At 45.0% G+C, this 10,722-nt stretch overlaps 1 protein-coding gene and 1 long non-coding RNA gene across 3 annotated transcripts in view; one reads left to right on the top strand and one right to left on the bottom strand.

The window, feature by feature from the left end:
- Positions 1–395: 395 nt before the first annotated feature.
- The window catches only part of EYA2 (EYA transcriptional coactivator and phosphatase 2), a 309,580-nt gene continuing 299,253 nt past the window's right edge, over positions 396–10,722 (top strand). For both annotated transcript variants that reach the window (XM_025400344.1, XM_025400343.1), the window contains exon 1: positions 396–749. The gene's annotated coding sequence lies outside the window, so the exon portion shown is untranslated. The remainder of the gene's footprint in view (positions 750–10,722) is intronic.
- On the bottom strand, positions 6,144–7,509 carry LOC112633590. The gene is made up of 2 exons (XR_003121551.1): positions 7,188–7,509; positions 6,144–7,026 (listed from the first exon to the last, which is right to left on the bottom strand). It is a non-coding gene; the product is annotated as an uncharacterized LOC112633590 (long non-coding RNA).

Below are 10,722 nucleotides of genomic sequence, written 5' to 3'. Positions count from 1 at the left end.
ACAGCAGATATGTATATATATTTTTCTCCTTGTAACTGTAACTCTCTGAAACTGTCTTGCTTCTTTACTTGGTTATTTGTTTACGGTTTGTCTCTCCATGTGAATGTAAGTTCCGGGAGGGCAGAAAACTAGTCTGTCTTGCTCTAGCTGAGTCTCTCAGGACTGGTACCTGGCACAGTAGATGCTCAATATATTTTGAATGAATGAATGGGTGGTTGAGTGAATGAATGTTATTGTCACTATCGAGGTCCTCTCCGAGCCGTCGTTCCTTTCACAGGGGTCATGCCTGGGTTGCAGGGAGGATGTGCTGCCCCGGGGAGGGAGGAGGTGCGGGGTGTCGGTGGGTGGGGAGGAGGCTGGGCCCTGGCCTCCCGGACCAGCGAGAGCAAGCGCGCTCTGCTCGGCTGCAGGCGCAGGAAGCGGCGCGGCGGCAGCTGCAGGGCCAGAGCCCCGCGCCCCGCGTCCAGCCGCCGGGTGTGTGCGCCCGCGGAGCCCAGCGTCGCGCCTCGGCGCCCCCACGCGCCCACGCAGCGGCGCGGGGACCCGGGCGGGGGCAGAGGGAGGGCCCGGCCCAGGGAGGGGAAGGGGCCGGTCCTCCCTGAGCAGGCAGCAGCCGCGGCAGCCCAGGAGGCGGAGGCAGCGGCAGCGGCAGAGACAGCAACGTGCCCGCCGCAGTCAGCCCGGCCTCTTCGGACCCGCACCGGCCCGCCCGCCTGCACCGCGTCGGGGCGCTCTCTCCACTGCGCGCGGTGAGTACCGCCCGCGGCGCCCACCCCAGGCCGCCCGCCGGGATTCGCCGGGTGGGGTGGGGGTTGTTCACCGGGACCCCCTCGCCTTGCGCCTCTTTCCGCCACTCGCCGAGCGGGGCCTCCGCAGCTGTCGGGGCGTTCTGGGGCGCACGGGCCTCCCAGGGCCACGAAGGCACAAGGGCAGAGGGGACAGCAGCAGAGCCACCCCTCGGGAAAGGCTCTCCCAGGCTCTGGGCCCCAGTTTCCCCTTGCGCTTTGGGGCAACGAGCCTGAAGTTTGCTCTCCCGCGCGCGGGACAAGTGCATGGCGCGCAGGCGGTGTAGACGCGGCTAGGTCCTTGGCGTTTTGTTCGATTTATGGTCCCGGAGGTTCGCGATAAGGGGCGCTCCCCCATTCCACAAACTCAAGCCCTCAGGTGGTGTTTATGGGGTAACTAAGAAGCAGAGCCAACCGCTGGAATCCTGGGATGGGGCTGGAACGGCCCGCTGAGCCTTTGCCTTCTGGCTATTGATACATTACTTTTCAAAAGTCCATTTGCGCTCGGCCCGCTCTGGTCCAGGTCTGGGGCTTTGAACCGGGGCAGGGAATCCTGGTGCCTGCTGCGGGTAGAGTTGAAACTTAGGAAAATTTGCATCCGAAGTGTGTTTAGAAGGCGGCAAGGGTTTCGTTGTAATGGGAGAAAGTGGGAAATGGAATTGTTTTTTAGTCATGAAGTCTGGAGGTTAAACGGCCGGCCGTGCTGGCCCAAGCTCCTTCAATATATTCCTGCCTCCCCCGGCCCCCCAATAAATAGTTTATAAACTCAAAGAATACTAGGAAAGCGTGACTGGTGAACGTACCACCCCTATCGCAAAATCCTCAGTGCGCTTTTCTCAGCTGTTGAACTGGAAGCGCCTTTTGCAGTGCGAGGTTCCTACTTCCCCGAAGTCGTGACTGAGAGTTGACAGCGTGCACCCTGCCGCGCTCTGAATTCTTTTTAAAAAGCAAGACCGATGCTGGATCGGTCTTTTTATGGATACCCTTTTCTTTTCTTTCCCCTTTCCCCGAAATGCTATGTAATCTTTAATTACTTTTAAAAATATAACGTGGAGGTATAAATCACCCCTGGTAAGAGGTACCTTTTAATTACGAGGTGCAGTGGAAGAGGTGAACATCGGAGTCTAGCTGTTAGCGAGGGTGGAGGGGCAGGGGGATGATTTACAAACATCATGTAAGAATTTGAGCACTGAATTATGTTTGAGTTAGGGAGATCCCTTACAAAGGAAATTATAACCAGTGGACAATTGTATTTCAAGCCGAATCTATTAATTTCATGAGCCGTTTCTTGATTGAGTGAAATGTCTGTGACCATAATAGATACAGAACTAGTAAGCACCTTACCAGACTATGACCCATTTGTTACCAACTAACATACACGTATAACCATCCTGCTTACACACAAAAAAGAGGTACACAAAGAAAGAGAAAGAGGGAGGAGAGAGAGAACCTCTTTTTCAAAATAATCTTTATGAAAGAATCTTTCACAATTTTACTCGATAAATGTTCATTTTTTTCCACTTTTCTTTCTTCATCACCTTAAGCCCCTTCATCCTTTACATATCTCTGCATTTAGACACTCTCACGCTTGGGTAAGTTCTTCTATAATTTATATAACAAATAACAAATGATAGTGGTTTGAATCTTGCTTTTGACTAAGCATTAAATCGTGTTGGTATTAAAAAATCTCCTTGCCTCGTAGGAAACTCTTAACTTTTGCCATTGTGAATAGACCAATGTGGTTAGGTCCAAAAGAGCCTGAACGTTTTTTACTTTAAAGCAATTTATATGTCCCCATTCTCTTGTAACTTTAGCTTCACAATATTATTCACTATTTGATCTGAAAGGAATTGGCAGTTTTCTTTTCTGTCTTAAAATAGCTCACCTGGTGTAGTGACCATGTGTAGAATACTCTATCAACACATAAATCAATCCTCCAATATCAGAAAACTATAGGAAATATAAAATAAAATAAAAAGATGTGTATCCAAATACTTTAGGATTTTTAAAAAAGTTTTAATCGCGTAAGTTTTAGAATCTTCTTTTCATGTCTTTTGTGTTGCATTAAACACATCATAAAGAGGTATGATTTGTTGACTTGTTATAGGATTACCATTTGGCAAAAACGCCCAAGACACGCTGTTTCAAATATGTGGTATTACTTCTGCTTTAAATTGCACGTAAGAGATTGCAAACTTTGTTCCAGATGGATAAATTGATAAAATGCTAGCTGCTGTGGGGAGAATGGAAAAGCCCTCAGCAAAAAGGCTCTGTGTTGTAACTAAGCACATTTTGAGTTAGGGTGAGCAAGCTATGGAGACCCCAGGCGTTTGTGAAAAAATATACACAGTCCAAGCACGTCCACTTTAAGACGTTGTTGGATCCTCCGTGACAAGATGACTCCTTTCCCACAAAGAAGAAACCGTTTCCTTATTTTTTCAGTTACTTTTCCAAAGACAACTTGCGCCGGGCGCAAGAGACCAGAGTTATGCAGAAATCCAACCGTAACCAGCTCAGAGCGAGGACTCATTCTCGCTCCTTCCACCAGATGTTTTTTAGGTGTCCTCAGCTGGAATGCCCAGTTTGAAACTAATTAGGCCAGCAATAAACTCCTTGTATAATAAAATCGCAGGCTGTAATGGTGAATAAGTGAGGTTCCAAGCTGCGTAGGACAGATGCCTTTCTGGGCAGAGAGAGAAGAGAGCCTGTGGCTGTCAGGAGAAAATGAAGGGAGTGGAGGTGCCTTCTTTAGACACATGCCTTTCCTAAATATCCATGCACATGATGTCAGTGTGGAGGAGTGGAAGTTGTGACTGCGGTAGAGTTTTGTCTTTACTGGGCAGGCCTTCTTCACACAAAGATGCTTGGGGGAGAATAAATTATAAGCATTAGGCAGTGTCTTCAGGTCTTAGGTATATGCTGTGTGCTTGTGTGCAAAGGCTTGGGGAGAAAGATTGGTGTCATGTGTGGGGCAGGGTAAAAAACTTAACTGCTTCCCACCTGGGCGCAAGATGAAAAGAAAGACTGCCTGGCCAGACATAAATTCCTTGGGAGAGAGGAGAACCTGCTTCCCCAGAGACTTTTGATAAAGGGAGAATTTGCCTGATGATGCGGTTCTCCTTATCTGTGAGGTTTGTGAGGGCGAAGGAGTTGGTTAGTCTATTACCTCCAAAGGCTGGACTTTCTGAGTGTTACTAAGACTGTGTTTTGTTGGTGGAAGGAACCGGGTTTTTTGGGTTTTTGTTTTGTTTTGTTTTGTTTTTTGTTGTTTTTGTTTTTGTTTTTTTAGTTAACTGTTCTGAAAAAGGAATTGGTAGACTCTGCTCAAAAGGAATCTCTTTACAGAGAATTAATCCCAGAGTTAAGAAAACACAGCCTGTTGACTGAAAACACACACACGCACACACACCACAATTCCTCACTCACTCCCAATCATCTTCCCTGATCTCCATCCCCCAATATCGTAACAGCTTCCTGAATGGCCCACTTCTCCCCCCATCATTTGTGGCAGTTCAAAGGGTCCTAAACATACAAAACAAAAAGAAGATTCTGGTAAGAAAACAATTAGCAGAGAATTCGCTGGAGACAATGCTTCATTTTCACTGTTTGAAGATCATAACTGGCCTAATGGTGTTTGACTAACACCCTCTTCTAGTCAGAGCAGGATAAGCCCCCTCGTCAGGTGGCAAAAACTTGAAGTGACAGTGACTGAGGCTGCAGACCCACTGTGTCATTGTAAATGAATTAGAAGGGCAGGACCTTGTTCTTTATGGCATGCTATTTAAAATCAGTTTCAAGGTACCTGCCAGGTGTATTTAGAGGAAAAGGCATGAAGGAAGCCAAAGGCTTATACATTTATTTTTAGTGCATATTTCTTTCTGTTCATTTTCATCCTATTGGGTTCCTTTGTCATTTCTCTGACTTGCAAATTGTATCCTTCTGTTTAATAGTAACGATGAAAATAGCTGCTGTTTGTTGAGAACTGGTATGCGAGGCCTGCAGTCAGCTCTTCACGTGTATTTTTAAAGTCAATTCTTGCTGCAACCCTTTGAGTATTATTATCATCATTTCAACTTTGTTAACAAGGAAACTGAGTCGCAGGTCAAGTGACTACCACAGGGCCAGGCTGAGTGAAAATGAAATCTAGGCTTTTGCTTCTCTGCAAAATATGCCTTATCCATGTGCAGTACAAGCTTTGGCTCAAAACGTTTCTGCTATCATTTCCTTTGAAGGAAGACGCTGAATTTGGATGGTTTTAAATGTGCAGAACACAGTTATTTTCTGAACCTGCCCTGACGTTTTTTGCCACTGTCGTTTGAAATGGGGAAACAGAATCATATTAAATATTTAGAAACACAGATACAGACCTCTGTGAGCCATGACCCTTAGCCGGTGGGGTTCTGTAAAGGAAAATGACGGTTTATTTAAGGGCTAATTTGATTTATTCCTTCGATACTAACGCTACGCGTTTCAGGTCCTAAAAAGAGTCAATAAATTTACCGGCAGTGGAAAGGCCCTAAAACATTACGGTAGGCACAGCCCAAGTCAAGTTTACCGGAAGGTGCTGGATCGCTATGGGTGGGTGTTGTTTCGGGGTTAGATTTTAAACATTTGGAGAGCAAAGAATAATTTGGAACAGGTGGTGCCGAGAGTCAGGTAGCCGGAATGATTTATCTTTGCCTCTTTGAACGTTAAGGGAGACCATTGGTTGCCTGAATCTGGAACCAGCAGGCTGCAGGTCAGTGGGGGCTGAGAGACGCGTCTCTGGGACGAAATTTGGCAGGATCCAGGGGCTTCGTCAGTGCTGTCATCGCCTTTGGATGATAGTAGTCAGAACACACTTGTGCCTGCTCGTGCATTTTTGAAAAGTCTGCCTCTGCCTTCAGATATACGCAGAAATTTAAAACAGGAACTTAGATGTGCCACAACGCCAATTTAAACATCTTTAAAAATGAACAAAGTGAAAATCGAGGTTAGAAACTCTTTTGTCATTTGGTATCAATAGTGTTGTGTCAGTAATGTGAAAATGTGTGTAATTTCAATGGCATTGGACTTGCTTCTTTTTTCTTTTTGAGTGTCTAGTAAAGTTACATTTTTTGAAAGTCTGTGTTCCCAGATGTAATAGATACGAACGTGTCTACTCGCAGTCATTCAGAGGAGAATTGTCAACTCTCTGCTAATGTAACTAAAGGAAAAATGATAAAATCAACATATTTTTCCCCAAAGAATGAGGAACTGGAGGGTTTAACTACTGTATATGGCAACTTATTTTTGTCTCGCATCAGCTAAATCTGTCAGTTCCCCTTTCTTTTCTATTCATCTCCCAAGAATGGCCTTTCATAACTGAAATAGACAGTGTATTAGCCAAAAGACATTTTAATTTTGTAAAGAAAAATCATACCAGAGACAGCCGGGTCTGTTTCAACCATTATTGTTTCTGCAGCATGCATAGTTTGGGTTTCATGGTACGATGTGGGTTTGTCAAGAAAGAAAATTACAGCAAGAAGCTATGCTGGAAACATATACACTTCTGTTTAAGAAATGAGAAAAACACAGAAAAATTCCACACCGTAATTGCTTTAACGTGAGTTTTAAATGTCATTGTTTGACTTATGTCAAAAAGCCCCTCTTAGCTAATTCTCACATACTCTGTTACCAAATATCTCACCTTAAAAACGGCAAATGTTGGACTTCATTTGGATGATCTTTGAGGCTTTTAGAGATATCCTTAGTCCTAGTGGAAACATTCCAAAGTTTTAGATTGCGCAGGCCATTTTTTTTTAAGGTTACTTAGATATCGATTTTATTTTCTTGACCCAAAATGAGAAAACACGGGGAATTCTCAAAAGCTTTTTACAGGCTGCTATTATGAGAAGAGAAGCCAAACCAACATGTATTAGGTCATGAGCTTGAAGTGCATAAATAAGCCCTATGAAGGTCACCAAAACAGGGTGAAAACCACTAGTTCTTGTTACCTTGGCCAACTCTGAATTCCTGCCTGTTAGACATGTTTGGTTGAAGTGGACACAGAAAGCGGGTTTCTGAGCCCATGGTTGAAAGATCTCAGTTGACTTGGGTCCTGAAGGCGTCCTTGTGGTAAAGGGAGATAGGAAGGCTGAAATTCTGGTTTCCTCCCCACGGCTCCCTCTCACAGTTCAGGAGAAAAAGCAGGTTCTGGGGCCATCTTTTACTCCAAAGCAGATGTTTCCTACCTGGTATTTGGATATGCGGAAGTCAGAGGCTGAAAATAAAATGAAATGAAAATGTTCCTTCTGGTCAGTTTCTTCACCTCCCATTCCCTTCCTATAGTCACTTTGTGGTTAAGGTATTCACGGTTTCCAAAACAATTTTTTGTTCCCACTGTGTTTTCTAGCGTTTAAGATGCAAGGTATAAGTACACACCTTTAAATCTTTATTGATTGGCAGCTTCCTGAAATACAGAGTCAGAGAGCGTGTCCACCGTGTCCTGAGTTTGGTACCAACCCAGGTGCTGATGGAAATTCCACGTAGGGAGAAAACGTCCTCTTCGGAGAGGCAGGGTGTCAGCGCGAAGAGGTTGTTTTCTTTTGTGGGTGTGTATTATTTGCACATATCAGGACTTTTGTTTCAGGGTGTTCTGGGAACATTGATCTCTCCAGCAAAGGTCTGCGTGTCCTTCTTGGTTGGGAAGCGGGTGGAGAGGAAGGAGCCCGGAGGAGAATCGTGTACCTCTGGCCTTTTGTGTGGCTCCTAGAGTAGAGGGAAGCCTCCGCTGCTTGGAAGGTGTCACATGGTATAACAAGTTGTGACTCGTGCCTGTGTTGTCAGCAGAGTTTTAGCCCCATCCAGACGTGAAAAAGAATGGAGCCCCGAAGATGATTCACCTCCGGTCTGCGATGGGCCCAAGCTGTCCAGTGCTCTCCTTTTGCTAAATAGACCATACTCCCTGGAGGAGTTAATGGCTGGGGTGTGGAGAGGAGGGGAGGGGGGTAGAAGGGGAGAAAGAATGTCTTAAACTCAGCAAATGTCTAAAACGCTCAAAATGTCTCAGCATTGCTCAGGCATCCGCAAGAAAGACAAAGTGATAAAAGGACAGAATCAGGCTTTTTTGAGGGGGAAGCACAGAGAGGTTAGGGGGATTGCTAGAGGTTTGATCTAGAGTGGAGAATTTTTTCTAACACCTTGGGACCCCCGGGGCACCTTGAGGAACCCGATTTTGGAAATGCCTTCCTGCAGTTCCTTTGTGCTTATTTTTAGTGAATTAGTTTTGGGGATTTTCTTTTGTTTTTAAGAAAACACAGAGTTGTAAGGCTTGTTTGGGAATCACAGGTTTTATTGAATACTTATTATTTATTGAATATGTATTATGTCCCAGGCACCGTACTGTGGAAATACTTTATATGTACTCCAAATGGCAGTAGATGGAACGTGCTGTTATTATTATTTCTATTTTACAGATGTGGAAACTGAGTCTGGAAAGTAACTTGTCCAAGATCACATGGCTTGTGCCAGAGCTAGAATTAAACCCAGTTTGGATTCCCAACCACTAGGATATCCAGCCTCCTCCCTTGGTTTAACAAGAACTTCCGTTTCTCCGTCTGTCTGCCCTGGAGAGCTAGATTTTAAAGTCATTTTCCCCTCGCATTGCCTTGTAGATATTTATTGATGGTCAGGTACAAAAATCAGGTTGAGAAAGTACGAGACGCCAGCAGATTCTCACAAGATTTTGAATCTGCCCTTGTAGAAAAGAATGTTTCGAGCTGGGCCGATGGAAATGGTGGTAGCATCACTGCATTTAGTGGCCTAAGCCATCGCCTATGGCTGCTCTTGCCCTGTAACCGCAGAGTTGAACAGCCATACTACAGAGACCATATGGCCTGCAAAACCTAAATATTCGCCATCTGGCCCTTTACAGAAAAAGTTTGCTGGCCTCTAAGCTGTTGCAATATGACAAGACAATCTTTGCAGACCAGAAATAACATGCACTTGGGACATTTCATATTCCATTTCAATAATTTATTATTATCAAGTGCTTCCGATGTGCTTGACACATTGCACAGTGATAGGGGAAAATTACAAGTGCCTTCATTCCTTCATCCATTGACTTAACAACACTAATTTAGCTGTGTTCTGGGCTATTTACTGGAGAGCCAGAGGTGAGAAGGACCAAATCCAGCATCGCCGGTAGGAGGATCCCAGTGTGTTCTCACCAGTATCCCATGGCCTCTTCTTTCCTGAGGGTGCAGAGGGTGTTGACATGACTTTTTGAGCTTTCTAATGTCCGAGCAGCAGAATGGAGGAAACACCTCAGTCTGTAGACCCTCACCCACGAAGCCATGCCTGGTTCAGTAAGAGCAGTGCCGCGGCTTCTGCACCTAAAACCGCACCAGGCGTATGGGACTTCCCAGTGCCTCAGGCTCACTCCAGCCGACAGCAGCTCTCTGCTTCCCTCAGTGCATTATGCAGAATGAGGAGGAATGTAGAGAATCAGACTTCCCGGACCTCAGCCTGGGTACTGACTTTCAGCCTCAAGATTGAGAGCCTGAGTCCAGGAGCCAGGCTGCTCAGGTTACACTTCCTCTTAGTGTTAACCTACTCCTGCGTTTAACTTGGGGGTAAGTTACCAGACTTTTCGATGCCTCAGTTTCTTCATCTGTAAAGCAGGGTGAGTAATAATGCACCTTCCTCAGAAAGCTATCGTGGAGATTGAGTTAACAAACATGGAGTGTTTGAAACTATGGCTGGCAAGTGGTATGAATTATATCAGTGTCAGCTACAGTTGTTATTATTATTTATGAACTTGACCTGAAGCAAATTACTTAGACTGTTTGGGATGATAATAATAGCAGTAACAATAATAATAAAATAACTTTCATAGGGCCATTGTGAGAATATAAATGAGACGATACATGGAAAACACTTAGCTTTGCTCCACTGCCTGCCTACATTGACTGTTCGATAAGCTAGCTATTGAGATTATGGGGAACCGCACACTGGGTCAATGCGGTATTTATAAGCTATTGACCAGTTGAGTCATTTCAGGTATCGAGAGAATGTTGGACAGTGGTTGATAGCACAGGCCCTGGACTCAGACAGATCTGGTCTGAGCCTAAGTCAGTCCATCACTTACGGACTGCCATCTCCGGCAGGGGTCTGACCCTCTCAATGTCCCAGACATCGGGACAGCAGTTACTCATCCTGAGGTGGTGGGGAAGCTTAGAAGAGTGGCTGGCACACACAGAGCACACAGCAGGGTGTTTGGCACATAGTAAGCACTCAATAAATGGTAGCTTGTACTATTATCACCCCCATTTCTTGGTGTACCCCCACCCCCAAGAAAGCACTGAACATTAGTAAATTTTCATTTGAAAATAAAAGAACACATTTTAAAACTGCCAAACAGATTTAAAATAATATTCATTAAACAAAATTAAAATATTCTATTAAAGCCAGACTTTGGGCTCAGACCAAATTTTTATAACCCAAGCTTAAAGGCCAGGGAGTCCCCCAGCCACAATGGGGACATTGTGATTGAACTTGAGACTTCAACGCTGCTATTGAGCAGTCTTTGAAATGCACATTTCCCCTGAAATAAAAGGGAAGTAATGGGAAGGAAAAAAAAATGAGGTTCTTGCTCCCCTCAGCAAGCCTTAATGAATTGAAAAAGAAAAACAAAATATTTCTCATTTTTCTCCTGCTACTCGATCCTGCCAAAGACGCATGGCCCCTCCTAACCCTGGCTTTGAATGGTGCCTACTCAGAACCTTCCAGATCTGATACGCTATACGAGCAAACCTAGTCTAAGTTGTAGCATTGTAGTCTTCACCAGGTTTTACAGATGGCGGAGTGTATCACTGGGAGTCCAGAATGGGGAGCGCAAATTCCTAGGTTCAAGTCCTAGTTCTGCCTCAGTTTCCCTATTCACAAAACACAGACAGTCCACCTACTGCATAAAGTG

Source organism: Theropithecus gelada, chromosome 10 (assembly GCF_003255815.1).
Source record: "Theropithecus gelada isolate Dixy chromosome 10, Tgel_1.0, whole genome shotgun sequence".
In the NCBI taxonomy this organism is placed as follows: Eukaryota; Metazoa; Chordata; class Mammalia; order Primates; family Cercopithecidae; genus Theropithecus; species Theropithecus gelada.
This window is presented reverse-complemented; position numbering and strand designations above follow the sequence as displayed.